The sequence below is a fragment of the Lepisosteus oculatus genome, chromosome 14 (assembly GCF_040954835.1).
Source record: "Lepisosteus oculatus isolate fLepOcu1 chromosome 14, fLepOcu1.hap2, whole genome shotgun sequence".
In the NCBI taxonomy this organism is placed as follows: Eukaryota; Metazoa; Chordata; class Actinopteri; order Semionotiformes; family Lepisosteidae; genus Lepisosteus; species Lepisosteus oculatus.
Window position 1 is genome coordinate 26,512,011 of NC_090709.1, and position 15,926 is coordinate 26,527,936.

At 41.8% G+C, this 15,926-nt stretch overlaps 3 non-coding genes across 3 annotated transcripts; 1 reads left to right on the top strand and 2 right to left on the bottom strand.

The window, feature by feature from the left end:
- Window positions 1-3,802: 3,802 nt before the first annotated feature.
- trnak-uuu (transfer RNA lysine (anticodon UUU)) lies at window positions 3,803-3,875 on the bottom strand. Its single transcript has one exon. It is a non-coding gene; the product is annotated as a tRNA-Lys (tRNA).
- A 1,246-nt stretch (window positions 3,876-5,121) lies between these two features.
- Window positions 5,122-5,193, bottom strand: trnaa-ugc (transfer RNA alanine (anticodon UGC)). The gene has a single exon. It is a non-coding gene; the product is annotated as a tRNA-Ala (tRNA).
- Window positions 5,194-6,887: 1,694 nt separating this feature from the next.
- trnat-cgu (transfer RNA threonine (anticodon CGU)) lies at window positions 6,888-6,959 on the top strand. The gene has a single exon. It is a non-coding gene; the product is annotated as a tRNA-Thr (tRNA).
- The last annotated feature ends 8,967 nt before the right edge of the window (window positions 6,960-15,926 follow it).

Genomic DNA, 15,926 nt, shown 5'->3' on the forward strand with positions numbered 1-15,926 from the left:
GAAGCTTTTTTCTGTCCGTTATGTTTTTGCTAAGCAGTTTCTCCATTTTCCTCGTACTGTGATTGTGAGCGAGCACAACAACACTGAAACAGTGTAAAGAGATAAAAAAGTCAGGGTAAAACGCCTGACTGTCGGGAATGGGATTTGAACCCGTGCCTCTATTTGGAGAGCGAAACACAAAGCTTAAAAGACATGAAGCTGTGAATTTGCTGTTTTAAACCGCTTGGCTATCCTGAAAAATGTGTGCTGATTGTACCAGTCGCATCCGATTTTCCGTAACTTTAGAACGATTGATATGACTGGACAAACACAATTTATGGCGTTTAGCATGACATGGAAAACGGTACCAGAGCATTCGGGTCCGGACTACCAGACTCAGAAACAGTTTTTACCCCCGCACTATCAAACTATCAAACTCCCAGCCTCTCTCACTCTCACCTCACCTCTCACCTATGATCTGAGCCTCACAGTGCCTTCTTTCTTACCAAAAACCCAAACACACATTGAAAATCTACCTCTACCATACATGTCAAAAGCTCACTCCCCATCATTTCTATCCCTTTATTTCATTCTTTTGATGCATGTTTTTGCACATAACCTGTTACCTTTTTGTTGTTTTGCACACTGCCTGTTGTTGTTTTTTGCACATCGGCTGTTGTCTCTTTCTTTTGTTATACAATTGTATTGTTGTTGTGTTTTTTTCTTTGTACTACTTATGTCCGAGAGCTAGCTAAATACCATTTCGTTATTCCATATACCTGCGTATGAGTATAATGACAATAAACTTGAACTTTTAACTTGAATTTGAACTTGAACTTGACATAGTCTTGCAGGCAGTATATTATTTTATCGTTTACTCGTATAAAAAAAACATGGTCTTCTTGTTCCTAAGTCAGATTTTTAGTGCTTTCGAACGTTACTTCCAACCTGGACTGACAGCTCACCAGATCTGTTTGTGATCAGACCATGGAGTCTGGGGCTGTACCAAGCGCACGTTCCTTCCCAATGCTGAGGTGATCATTCAGAAGATGGGTGTGAAGAGAGATAAGCTTTGTCGACTAAAAAACAAGGCAGGATATGCACGAATACTAATCACTGGCGACAGTTATGCTCTCTTACTATTGAGATCCCTACATTGCAAGTTTTTTTAAGACTTTGAAACTAAAGGAAAGTGGTGACAAATGAAACAGGCACAGGTGAGGCTTGAACCCACGCTCTTCAGTTTACGAGGCCAACGCCTTACCACTTGGCCAACGCGCCTTTGAGTAAGCATGGGAATAAGGTTGTTCAATTTATTTTTTTCTGAATCTGGTTTACATCGCCTGGATGCAGCAACAACAATAAAAGGTATACTTGTCCTTAAACTCGGACGTGATGTTCTGCAGACATGTGCACAATGTCCTGTTTTCTTGCAGTGTAGACATTTTGCTGTTCACGCTCCGCATTCATCTGCTTTGTGCGTTGTTAGTCTGCACCTGTAACATGTAATGTCAGCCGTCCCCTGTTCTTCTATTTCTCTAGCATGACTGTGTCCTGCTGCTCGGCTTTTGTTTGTAAAGTTTGAGCGAGCGCCCCGTTCAGTGTCACTTTGTCACTGTGGTCAGAAAGCATTCTTGATTCTGCTTGAGCTGCTTCATGAATTCTAGCGACTGTAAGAGCTCTTTTTAAAGTCAGCCCTTCCTCCTGCAGCAATTTATAGTCTCTTATGTGCACATTTTTCCACAAGTTGATCTCTTAACATGTCAGTTTCCAATACTCCAAAGTCACAAGATTTAGCCAATTCTCTTAGTGCAGTCACAAAAGCATCAACAGATTCGTCCTGAGACTAAGTTCTCTGCCTAAATTTATGCCGTTCCAAAACCACATTTCTCCGCGGTGTAAAGTAAGCGTCTAAGGCAGCTACAGTCTGTTCATATGTACCTTTTTCTCCAGGGAGATTGGCGAAAATCCGCTGCACGGGAGCCCCGATACAGTGCAGTAATGTAGCACGTCTCACAGCATCCTGAGCTTCTGTAGATCCACCGGCTATTTCAAAAAAATCTGTACGACTCCATCCATATCTTGTATTCCGTATACAAATCCGGAGCTACGAGGTTCAGTAGAAGCGGTGAAAAAAGCCGGGCATAAGCAAAGCTTCTCGGCGCGGCTGCCATATCTTCCAATGGGCAAGCTAAACGAACAGTCAGAAAATTCAAAAGTTCGTTTCTACCAGCAAGAGAACTAAAATCTGCAGTGTTCTGCTCGCTTTGAGTCCGTCAAGCACTCATCTCTCGTCGCCATAAATGTTGTGTATCTTAATAAAGAGACGTTTTAATATTATTTTAACTATTTTGTTAACTACACAGATCATGCCCTTACACCTTATATTCCTGCTTTCTACTCTCGTTCTGTTGTCTCGCGATGTCTACTCACTAAACTACATTTAGCATGACTTCTTGTTGCAGTTGAGCTCAAAGCTGGAGATGATCTCCATGTTCTACCGCACTAACTAGTCCGAAACGTAGTACACAGTACACACTTTTTAAGTGAAGTCAGGTTGTTAAAAAATTAAACCAGCGACCTGTCACAGAAACGTACCCCAGTCTCCCGCGCAACAAGCGGGGGTACTCAGCACTATACTGTACTAACGAGGAGCGCTTGTCTGCAGCTGAGCGTCAGCTCTGTTTACTGTCGGCAGTCATTTCCTCATTTCCAAAGACTTTTTCACCTGCTCTCAACTTTTAAAGACGGTCATAAACGCTCAAGAAGTAATTAATGTCAGTTGGAAGTCTGTTTCTGTTGTCTCAGCTCTTGATAAAGACAAGCCGTGCGTGGGAGACTCCCTCCCTGAAGACGTTTGCCGTCACCCTGCGAGGGAGAAGAGCCATCAATCACCAAAGCAACCACTGAGACAGTTAACATTAAACACGTGAAATGCGAGATGTTGTGATTTTTTCCCCCGCTTAAGGCTTCTATCGATCCTACTCTAACGAGAAAGACCTCTTTATTAGAAGTGAGATTTTAGCAAACGTCTCCAGGGGTAACTGCGACCTGAACGCAACGGCATCTTGCCTGTGGTACTTATAATGAAGTATATATTTTATTTCTTTCTACTCGTTGATAAGAAAAAAAGTGAAATCATGTAATTAGGGATATGTCTTTTTTTCATGGGGAAAACTAGCCCGAGCAAAAGTTTAGAGCAGCGCTCAATAAAAATGATCAGAACCCGAAAGCGCTTTTTATGCGGATCAGTATATTCCGATACCACTGGTTCTGCAGAAGAAATAAGAAAAGCCGAACTCAAAGCAGAAACGTGTTGCCATTACGGGTACTCTGTCTGCAGCTGCTTTAAGATCTACTCACACCACGATGCCATTAAGGCTACCTAGTTAAAAAAAACATCGTCACCTTTTTGAACGTGATTATTAGACACCCGTTAAATCTCAACCGAGGTTTCTTGAGAGATCGTTCAGCGAGCGAGTAATAAAAAACTACTTCGCTTCCAACCTCTGCTGTCACTGTAAACTCGGACGTGATGTTCTGCAGATGTGCAGTGTGCCTTTCCTCTTGTCGTATTCAAGAGTACTCACTGTGTGAGCCTCTCACTGCGTGTCCTGTACTCTACTGTGATTTAATTTAGATAATGACGTGGAGTAGAGTGACAAGATCTTCTTGAACATTTTCGGTTTGTGAAATGAAACACTAAATACACTACTGTAAATACAAGTAATGGACATTTAAAATAACCACAGTACAGCTAGAAGAGTGAAAGATAAAAGACTATTTAGAATGACATTCACAATAGACTTAAGAATAGCACATCCGCCCGAACAGGGACTTGAACCCTGGGCCCTCAGATTAAAAGTCTGATGCTCTACCGACTGAGCTATCCGGGCTCTGAAAGAAAGTCACCACTGTCGGGATCCTCGCAAGTCACGTGTACCATTCCCAGTAGAATGAGTGAGAAATACAGCATGACATGGGTAGTTAAGGGGCTCCCACAGTCCATCTTTCCTCACATTACTGTTTTTTTTCAATAGCATTTTGACCTTTTTTCACATTCAGATTTTTTTCACATTTAATAAAATCTTTTAATCAACAACATTAAAAAGAAAACAAATGGAACATTTTTTGGAACAATAATTAAAAAAAAAACTTTCAATGCCTTGGTTGTATACTTGTGCACACCCTTTATAAAGGGAGTTGCAACAGTGCTGAAATTTAAAGAGCATTTCTGTAGAGAAAACAGCCTTGATGTTAAGCTTAGGGAGCCTGTCTTTTAGAAATTCTATTTCTTAACACCTTGCACAGCCTCCCGCCAGACTAACAAATATTTTTTTGGAGAAATTGACTCACACACCGGAAGACACTAACGTTTATTTACGTTAGAGCATGTGAATAACAGTTTAACCGAAAAAGGTTGTAATTGTGATTTTGTTAAAATTCAATAAATCGTCTATCAACAGTTAGAATTCATTTAGAAATTGTTTTATTTAATAAACTATAAGACAATTAAGAGAGTTTATAGGTCATATCCGTCGCTTATGTTCTTTTAACTCTAGCGTTCAGGATCCAAACCCAGGTGCGGACGATTGTGTTTCTTGAATCTCTTGTAATCATCAAAAGTCGATGTGTAGTCCTTCAGTACTTTCTCGAGTTGTGCCATGGATATTTTATACGATCAATACTTGTCATGCTCTTTTGCATTTTCCTTAACAAACGGAAAAAGTTCAAGGTGTGTTTATGGCTGTGCTTCACATCTACACGAGAGCAGTACAGGACACGGAGTGAGGAGTTCGTGAAGCTTTCAGTTTAGTGCTGAGTTCAGAAGGAGGATTCGCTCGCTGAATGATCAATCAAGAAATCCCGGGTGAGATTCAACAGGTGTTTTCTGCAACAGCCACGACAAGTGTGAAGCAATCTCTGGATTTCCTGACTTTGAACTAAATTATTAGTTCAAATAATTTAGGATTTAACAGAACTAAAAGAGGTACATTTAAAATAGCAGCGCAACCCTGCAGCACGTCGAGTTTAATTGTGTAAACTGCATTTAATTGTGTAAACCTGGCTCTCTCTGAACACGAGCAAAGAGTTCTCACTCAACAGAAGATTGCGATGCGAGTACTCTAATATAAAAGCACCTGGAGATACCAGGGATTGAACCCGAGACCTCATACATGCAAAGCATGCACTCTACCACTGAGCTACATCCCCGATGATAAAGTTTATGGAACAGACTTAGAGATGTGCAAATGCTCACTGATCACACCACTCACGAAGAATGCCTGCAGTTTCCCACTTTCGCGTTTCTTCTACTACAGAGTAAATTCATAGGAATGAAGAAATAAGGAAGGAAAAATAATCGCATCGAAGCTTCAAGAGACTGGGCACAAATTAATCTGTTATTTTTGTATCCAGTTACATGGGCGACGGTGGTTGATTCCCAGACGGGGGAGTGCTTTTTTTCTACCTCCTTACTCGACTGTCTTTCAATTCTATTTTATTTGAAAGCTTTTTGCATCTTTTAAGTGCTCTTGATTAAACTATCCATAGAAAAACAGCAGTACTGATGATTTAACGCAAAAGGGTGAAACAACGCCCCAACCACAGGAATGGTAACAGGAAGGATCGTGTTCTTATTTAATATGTCCTTTTGAGATGTCTTGTCAATGCTCACAGGCGGTAGAGCTGAATAATTTACTTTTAGTGGTGTTTTTAAACAAAGATGGAACACGTTCTTTCTATACCAGGAGAAAAGGAGCAGACTTTACCTTTAAGTGGCAAAAATGACACCTTATCAAAGCTAATATTAATTAAAATGATATCACAACAAAGGATTTGAGCCTTGAGCTTTCATTGGACGTCTGTGTCTCCATAACTTTGTAGGTGAGAGAGAGGATTGTGATAATTTGTAGGTGCTTCTCGGAAGTGCGTTGGTGGTACAGGCGCCTTCCAAATAATTGAGTCAGGTTTGAATCCCAGCCAGTGCAAACCCAAATCTTTTCAAGATAATCTGTGGTCCGCTAACACATCTTTTGAAACACTACAACAGGTAACACCCCGTGTGAAACATCGTGAGCATCTGTTAAACCTCTCTACCTACCCGTTCCTCAAAGAGACATGACGAGGGTCTAAAGGGACATTTTGAGCCGTAGAAACATTTTATCATTCTGTACTTTCCTGTGCGGTCAGGCCAGTTCCACTTTAACTGCGCCCGACAACGGAGGTCGTTTTGAAAACAACGAGAGTAAAGGGACACTGCACGTCTGCAGAACATCACGTCCGAGTTTAAGGACAGCAAGAGACTGGAAGCTAGGGAGATTCGGGTCTGTGTTTTTATTATAGGTTCAAGAAAATCTGAATACCTTTTCAAGAAGTATTTCAGAATCCCAGTCAAATCCAGTACAAATGCCGCATAGATCTGCATTGTACAATTAGTATACTGTTTGTCCATTGAATCAAACATGCCTTATGAAGCATTTCTAAAACAGGAGAGATCGGGAGAGAATGCGTCTTCCTGTAAAAATAAAATGACTTCAAGGGCACTATAAGCAACATTTATGAGGTGCTCTACAGGAAAAACTATAGCCAGAGATGCCAAAGAGGTCGAGATTTCACCACATAAGAGAAAGCATCTCAGAAAATGAAGTTGCGGTCGTTTCCACGCGTTATAAAACCACTAGGTCAAACAACAAGAGCTGAAGAGCCGCTGTTGAGAGTAACACGGCCGAGCGCTCTAAGGAGCTGGCTTAAACCTCCAGTCCCTTCAGGAGCATCTGTTGGAGTCGCACTGCTACAGCGCATCTCCTTGTTAAGTATCCCTTTTATTGTTGTTGCTGCCTCCAGGCGATGTAAACCAGGTTCAGAAAAAAATAATTTGAACAACATTATTCTCCTGTTTATTTGAAGGCGCGGTGGCCAAGTGGTAAGGCGTCGTTTTCGTAAACCGAAGATCGTGGGTTCAATCCCCACCCGCACCTGTTTCGTTTGTCTCCGCTTACCTTTAGTTTCAAAGTCTTCAAAAAAAATGTAGGAGTCTCAATAGTAAGAGAGCATAACTGTCGCCAGTGATTAGTATTCATGCTTATCCTGCCTTGTTTTTTAGTCGACAAAGCTTGTCTCTCTTCACACCCATCTTCCAAATGATCGCCTCAGCATTGGGAAGGAACCTACGCTTGGTACAGTCCCCGACTCCATGGTCTGATCACAAACAGATCGGGTGAGCTGTCAGTCCAGGTTGGAAGTAACGTTCGAAAGCACTAAAAATCTGACTTAGGAACGAGAAGACCATGTTTTTTTATACGAGTAAACGATAAAATAATATACTGCCTGCAAGACTATGTCAAGTTCAAGTTCAAATTCAAGTTAAAAGTTCAAGTTCAAGTTTATAGTCATTATACTCATACGCAGGTATATGGAATAACGAAATGGTATTTAGCTAGCTCTCGGACATAAGTAGTACAAAGAAAAAAACACAACAACAATACAATTGTATAACAAAAGAAAGAGACAACAGCCGATGTGCAAAAAACAACAACAGGCAGTGTGCAAAACAACAAAAAGGTAACAGGTTATGTGCAAAAACATGCATCAAAAGAATGAAATAAAGGGATAGAAATGATGGGGAGTGAGCTTTTGACATGTATGGTAGAGGTAGATTTTCAATGTGTGTTTGGGTTTTTGGTAAGAAAGAAGGCACTGTGAGGTTCAGATCCTAGGTGAGAGGTGAGGAGAGAGTGAGAGAGGCTGGGAGTTTAATAGTTTGATAGTGCGGGGGTAAAAACTGTTTCTGAGTCTGGTAGTCCGGACCCGAATGCTCCGGTACCGTTTTCCATGTCATGCTTAACGCCACAAATTGTGTTCGTCCATTCGTATCAATTGTTCTAAAGTTACGGAAAATCGCATACGACTGGTGCAATCAGCACACATTTTTTCAGGATAGTCAAGCAGTTTAAAACAGCAAATTCCCAGTTTCGTGTCTTTTAAGCTTTGTTTCGCTCTCCAAATAGAGGCAGGGGTTCAAATCCCACTCCCGACAATTAGGCGTTTTACCCTGTCTTTTTTACCTGCCTTTACACTGTTTCAGTCTTCTTGTGTTCGCTTGACAATCACAGTACGAGGAAAACGGAGAAACTGCTTCGCAAGAACATAACGGACAGAAAAAAGCTTTGTAAACACGTGAATGTGATTAGTAGCAGTAAGGTACCTGTATGTATTCAAATGTTTAAGGCTGATTTATAAAAGCAGCAGAAGAAAGGTGCAGCACAATGCAATTTGTGAGAATACGCGGGTTTTTATGCTGCTTGGACTTCTTTCAAGCCTATGAAGTGACCCCCGTTTTATTTTCATTTTCAAACTTCAGAACCGAATAACAAAGAGGTTTCATGTGTGACAGCATTCCGTTGCAAATACCGTTTCCACGATGTATTCAGCGACGGGAACGAAATATTTTAGTGCTGGCTCAAATGCGAAGAATTTCAGAAAAACCTGGAAAAGCAACGCTTGCAGTAAATGACAAATTTAAAGCGTGTAGTCAGCATGAACAGAACAACGCAATGCTCTGTAAAAACGATCTGAAGCCGCAATTACTCTTTTATCTCGGGCAGTTCATTCCGTTACGATGTTTCTGCAGAATAAATGAAATGCCGAACTCCAAACATGTTGTTGCCATTATTGTTACTCCTGCTTCTGTAGTTTTAAGCTTTAATCAGTGGTATGTAATGTTGTAAAGGGGCTGGACTACTTTGTTCAGTCCAAATTACATTATCTGAATTTATGCTTTTTTAATATAAGCATTAACAACACAATGCGTGTTCAAAAACCCTTACTTATTAACTTAAGAAGCGGCAGTGTTTTGACATAGTGTGGTATTCGAATAGTAAATGCTGAAGTGTTTAATACTTGCTTGTGAGCCTTAGATAAATTGCCTGCTGCACTTTCAGCAAGCGGAGTTCTGCTCAGCTGCCTGTAGTATACATTGCTGATTCCTTTTGTGAGGGCACGGGCAATCTTTCAACGATAAGGCTGGCGTGCCTGTCGAAATTTTGTTTCCCTTTCACTGTGTTGTATTTGCCCTACTCCTACAACATCAATTGTGATGTCATCATTGCCCATTGGTTTGTGTCTTGTTGTCATTATGTATTTTACATTACAGGAACTGTAATGTAAAAGGTACTGAAGGTAGGAACTGAAAGTACAGACTGCTTTAATCATTAGAATTCTCTTTCCTGATGTATTGGTATTTGAAGGCTATTGACAGCAAGGATTTATCTTCCTGAACTTGCTATATAAGATATGGGTCCATGGTTATCTTAGTTTAGATGTACCTTTAAGAAGTGGTAATTTTCTCCATTGTTCAGCCTTTAGACATACTTTGAAAGTTTTAGGCACAGACATAATCTTTCTTAATCCCCTTTTATCCTGAGGTGATGTCCCAGACGAGCTTGCCCCCTGGGAATATTCACTGTGTTCTTCAGGCTTTTTTCTGATTCTACACAGATTTTGTCTCCCTCTAACATGTCACCACTGTCTGTGCTGCCGTGTCCTGCCCATGCATCTTTTGTATCTTCTAATGAACTTCTGAGCTCTGTGTCGCCTTCCAAACTACATCCCTCACATTGACTTGAAATATTGACTATAGATTGTGTACTGTCATCTGGTTTGGAATCCCTACCAATACTCACCCCCTTCTGCGCCCTAAGCACTTGGGTTCTTACTTTTTATCTATCTTCATGCCAAATCACTGATAACCATTTCCTGTTGCTGGAGCAATCCTCTCCAAGGACTCTGTTTGACAGTGTTGACCACATATTGTCATGCCACCTAATTTCTTTTTTCTATCTTAGAAAACTTCAGAAATTCTTTGATCACATTCCCTACTCCTCCAACCCTTGACCACACTTCTGGCCTCCTACACCTCTGTCCTTCTTTAACATGTGGCATTGCCAACAATCTGTAAAATAGGAAACACAGCTGAATGAAGTGGAAACATAAGTGAAATTCAACTCCCACTGGATGTTAATAGTGTAGGAGTGCGACAGATGTACAAGTCCATTAAATGTTTTTATTTCTGTGCTTAATTTTACGGGCCCTATATTTTGATATAGCATCAATCACAAAACAGCATTCTGTCACTGTCACAACCACCGGGGATCAACTCACAAAAGAACTAACCAGTACCAGCAGCGGGTTAATAATAACATGTGTTAATCCATCAGCACACGCTCTGCAGCACTTTTTTAACCATCCAAACCCGCTTCCCGCTGCTCGGTATTGAGTCTTCTCTTTGAGAGCTCTACCTTGCGTTTACTCTGAATCTCGCTTACTGGTTACTGAACTCCCTTTTGCCTCTCGACCTTGGACCTCACCTGACGTTCTGGATTGTTTGACTGTCTCAATAACTACTGGCTCCTGCATCTGCACAGGATCTGCATACCTTTTCACTGAGGATTCCTGATAGTCACCACGTAAACAAAACTAGAAAAGAACTATGTGTTTCTTAAACTTACCCCCAAATTTAAAAAAAGTCAACATATCTGGGTTGTGTGTGCAAGATTTTTAAAAACTGCAAAGTTTGTGTGGGTATGATTGTAAAAAATCAAATCATAACTGAAGAAGGCTCCATGGTCAAAACATTGTGTTTTCTTTCTTCTTTTTTCAGCATGGAATAAACCTATTACGTGTTCCTTGGAGATTACCATTTGCCAATAAGATATGATCACTGTATTGACCATATACAATTTCTTGCATTAGGAATTCCTATTTTGCATACCTCAGCTTGCTCTCCATGAACACACAGACAGGGAGTGAAGCTGGGGGTCAGAGCGCAGGGTCAGCCATTTATACGGCACCCCTGGAGCAGTTGGGGTTAAGGGCCTTGTTCAGAAGCCCAACGGAGTAGGACTCCTCTGCCGACCGTGGGATGTAAACCAGCAACCTTCCAGGCACAGTTGCAGATCCTTAGCCACAGAGCCACCGCTCCACCTAATGTGCCAATTCTTTAAAAAGTCCAAAAAAATGCAAATTTATTTTTAAAAATAGCTGTTGTAAATAACATCAGTGGCTATTGAAGAGTACATACAAAACAGAGACAAGTTAATAAACTTGGAATGACTACTTACAGCTCTGGAAAGACCGAAGATAGTGTTTCCGGTTGTTAAGGATCAAGTAATAGATTTATTCCATGCTGAAAAAAAGAGAGAAAACGTTTCAGCCGTGGAGCCTTCTTCAGGTGTGAGAGAGACAAGGCAGTAGGCAAAGGTAATATAGTGGGAGAACAAAGGCTGGGAGGGAGGAGTGGTGAGAGGGAGGAGCAGGGGACAGAAAGAGAGGCCGATCAAGAGATGTGAAGTCAGAATAGGTGTTGAGAGGTGTGAAATGAAACTACCAATGAATGGAGAAAATTTAGTAGAACAGTCTGTCGTTTAGAGAAGGGGGAGGTGTGATCCTAGCTGCAGGATAAGTTTGGTTTCGGTAGTCTTTCTAATGTATGAGTTTAGAAAACCATTTTTGAGAAAACAGATGGAGAGATTGTAGTGGTCGTGGCCATCAGAGGTGAAATGAGAAACAATGGGCTTGGAGAGATCTTTAATCTTCACAGCCCTGACATGTTCTCTGAAGCGGTCTCCAAGTCTCCTTCATGTTTCTCCAATGTAGAGAGAAACTGGGTATTTACTACAAGAGATACAGTAAATAAGGTTGCTGGAGGTACAAGATGCCATCTGGGTGATCCAGAATTGTCCTGAGGGGCCTTGAATGAGTGTGGTGTTGGATGTGTACTTGCATGTGATACAGTGAGCTCTGTTGCAAGGGAAAGTAGCTGGTGTGGATGGTTGCTGAGGGTGGTCAAGGGAGCTGTGAACAAGAAGGTTGCGCAGATTAGGTGATCAGCGATATGAGATGATGGGGCGGTCAGAAAAGAGGGCCCCAATGGAGGGATCATCGTGTAGGATGGAAAAGTTGTCGTTTACAGTCCTGGGGATAGGAAGTGTGTTAGGGTGGTACCAAAGGAATGCGGTTGTTACTGCAGGAGTTCCTGATTCGGTTGATGGTCCGAGGGGTGTTTTTGGCTCGGACAAGGGCCCCGTCAATAACATTGCTGGGGTATCCTCTGTTGATCAAAAGGGAGTACATTTTGAGGGCTTGGTTCTCAAAGTCAATGTCGTCCCTGCATAGTCATTGTAGCCGAAGGAACTGTGAAAAAGGGAGAGAGTTTTTAGTATGTTTGGGGTGAAATTAGTTATACAAGAGATAGCTGTGTGAATCCATGGGTTTGCAATAAACTGAAGTGGAGAGTCTGGGGTAGTTGATGTCTAGATCGGAAGAGTAGTGGAATATATGTTAACCGTATATTTGAGGGACGGGTGGAAGTTGGTGAAATGGTGCAGGAAGCACTTAAGCTGATCGTCGGAGCATATGGCGGCACCGACGCAGTCATCAATATATCGCTTGTAGAGGTCAGGGACATAGCCAGTGTAGGAAGCGAATAAGCATTCTTCTACCCAGCCAACAAAGAGATTGGCATAGCTGGGTCCCATTCTGGTGCCCATGGCAACTCCACTCACCTGTTGTTAAAAAAGATTGAAGGAGAATGCGTTCAGTGTGAGAACCAATGTTTCTGGTTATTGTCCTTTAATTGATCTGCCACCAAAACATTAATCCTCAACAGTCAAACAAGTCCATGTGATGAAAACCCTTATGCTCTTTAATGTTTTTTTATGGATTGTGCATCTGTACTAATTCCCCCCCCCCCACTCATCAGCTTTTGGATGACAGATTCTGACCACTGTATAAGATCAGAAGCAGTTGAAGAAAAGGGCTCTTTTCTGCTTATTTAACACACTCCTAATGCAAACACATTATGAGTACAATGGAAAGGTTGCACCCAATGGGATCAAGCAATGTAAAACATATGTTCAGGGGACAGGAAAGTTGTTTTAAGTTGTTTTATTGTTTTAGAGATGAATGGTATTCATGAAACAAATAATATTGCAAAAAACTTTGCCAAAAGTCACAACCCATTTAACATTCATCAGACATTCATCAGACAGGTTGAATCAGTTGGATATCTCTTAGATTCAAAATGCACTCAACGGCTGTATAATGCAAGCTCAAGAGTCAAAAGAACAGTAGTGAACTACAATCTTACAATAATAAACAGCCATTTGATCTTGTGAATGATCTATCATACACCCTTGAAATGATGTTACAGATTTGGAAGTTTGTCCAGCTTGTAACTCCTTTCTAACTCCATGAGACACACAGACAGGGAGAGAAGCTGGGGGTCAGAGCGCAGGGTCAGCCACTGTGCTCTTGTGCCAAACAGGTCATACAAAGACTGCCATTCCTTATATCTTTCCCTGAACCTCTGCGTCACTTCCTCACCTTCCAAAAGCAAAATATCGAGCTTCCACACACCCTTCCCCACAGTAACAGCTGTTGGAATAGATAGTTAGGCCTGTGGTCTTGCAAGTAAAATCACGTATCAAAACAAAATGTGTGAGGCTTGGGTCCCATGAGACTAGTGCCATGTGAAACCTGCCCTCCCCTGACTATGAAGTTTGAAGCCATCTTTCAGTTTAAAATCTTTACATAATGTTTGCAATAATATTGATGATTTATCAAATTGGACCCGTCTCTAGCCCCTCATTCTGCCTTCTCTTTCTAAAAGAGAATTCAAATCCCATCCCAATCAATTTACTCAGTTCCTGAATTAGGACATATCTGTCATGTGAGCAACTCAGACAATATATATTTAAGAGTTTAAATTAGACATTCATGAAACCCAGATACACCACCAGTGCTCTCCCTGGTTTCATTACAAGGTGTTGACGTACCTCTATCATCTTATTTTTAATTAGAACAGCTATACCATCAGATTTATTTTCTTTGGACCCACTCCAGATTGATGGGCCCAATGTCCACAGTTCTTCCGTATCCTTATAGCAGTTTTTAAAGGGTAACCCCCACTCCTGTAACAACACAATATCAGCATTTACCTTCCTCACAAATGATAGTATAGTCCTTGCCCTTAACTTAGAGCGAATGCTTCTTACATTTATTGACACAATATTAAGAGCCATACTTAAAGTAGGACCAGGGGAGACTAAAAGCTCTGGCTACAATCATTCAGTAGGTGACACCTACTATACAGCCCCCCCCCCCTTTTGCTTTAATTGTCTCCTCCTCTACCACCCCCACAATCCATAGGATATTTCACCACCTGCCCTCCTTGAGTCTTTGGTTCTAAAGCTTGGTCAGTAAGATCACATATATTGGAGACATCTAAACCCATGGGAGAACCTACCTGAGGACTTGGAAAATGATCTTCCCTCACTCTTCTGCTCTGAGTTCAATTATTTTCTAAATCCAATGTCTCTTTTAGACTGCACCCTCTGTTCTGTACATTTCATTTGAGCACTTTCAGTCTCCACAGGTGGCAGGCTATTGGAAGAGCATTGGTCTTCCCAGTTTTGTTCTATTTGCAAAGGAATTTGGACAGTCTTTAAACACATGACCTTCACACTCACAGAGATTACATTTCCTCACGCTTGTACATTCAGTATATGCATGTCCAATTTCCTTGCACTTACCACACACCACCTTTGTACAGGCATCCACAAAGTGACCCATCTCCCCACATCTCCTGCACGGTTTTGGCTGCCCTTGGTAGAACACAAGGCCTGTATTTTCACCTAATCCAATCAAAGAAGGAATGTGTTTAAATCCACCATAACCATTTTTTGTCTTCATGCAATGAAACAGGTACTCTCCATGCACAGTTCCAGATGCCATCATCATCCAAGACTTTCTGAAGCTCACCTTTCACTAAACAATACTTAGACAACCATGTCACAACATCTTCCTTCATCACCATCTCATTAAACATGCAAACAATCACAGTCCTATTAATTAATAATAATTGCTTACACTTATATAGCGCTTTCTGGACACTCCACTCAAAGCGCTTTACAGGTAATGGGGACTCCCCTCCACCACCACCAATGTGCAGCATCCACCTGGATGATGCGTTGGCAGCCATAGTGCACCAGAACGCTCACCACACATCAGCTATCAGTGGGGAGGAGAGCAGAGTAATGTAGCCAATTCATAGAGGGGGATTATTAGGAGGCCATGATTGGTAAGGGCCAATGGGAAATTTGGTCAGGATGCCGGGGTTATACCCCTACTCTTTTCAAGAAACGCCGTGGGATTTTTAATGACCACAGAGAGTCAGGACCTCGGTTTTACATCTCATCCGAAGGACGGCGCTTGTTTACAGTATAGTGTCCCCGTCACTATACTGGGGCATTAGGACCCACACAGACCACAGGGTGAGCGCCCCCTGCTGGCCCCACTAACACCTCTTCCAGCAGCAACCTTGGTTTTTCCCAGGAGGTCTCCCATCCAGGTACTGACCAGGCTCACACCACATTAGAAAGATCCATCAGCTTCTGCCATTCAAACATTCTAATCAGGCCCACATCTTTTTTTCTCCTCTATTTTCATCCAAAATTGTTCCAGTAACTTTGCCGATTGAAACTAATGTCAAAACCAATTCCCTTCAGCAAAGTGATTAAGCATTTGACATCTAATGCCTTAATCCTTTCTGTAACACCTTCCTTGAGAAGTCCAACCGTGAAATATCACCCGAGTGAGCCGAAACCTCACCACCCTTATACACCAAACGTGCGCAAAAGTAACGGCGCATGCCGACTCTACAGGCCGCCATGGCCGTTACAAATGTGTCAAAAGCAAACTAAACCTAAACCGAAACCTCTTCTGTGCACCAAAGCCCCCGAAACCCTATTCCCTTAATCTTACACTTATACAAAAACTCCACTCCCGACTTCTGGGTTTAACCCTTTACATCTCCAACACTGGTTAGAGACTCAGTGTGTCCCAGGCTCAGCAGTTATATAGGACAGGACTCAGCGAGCTGCAGGTGA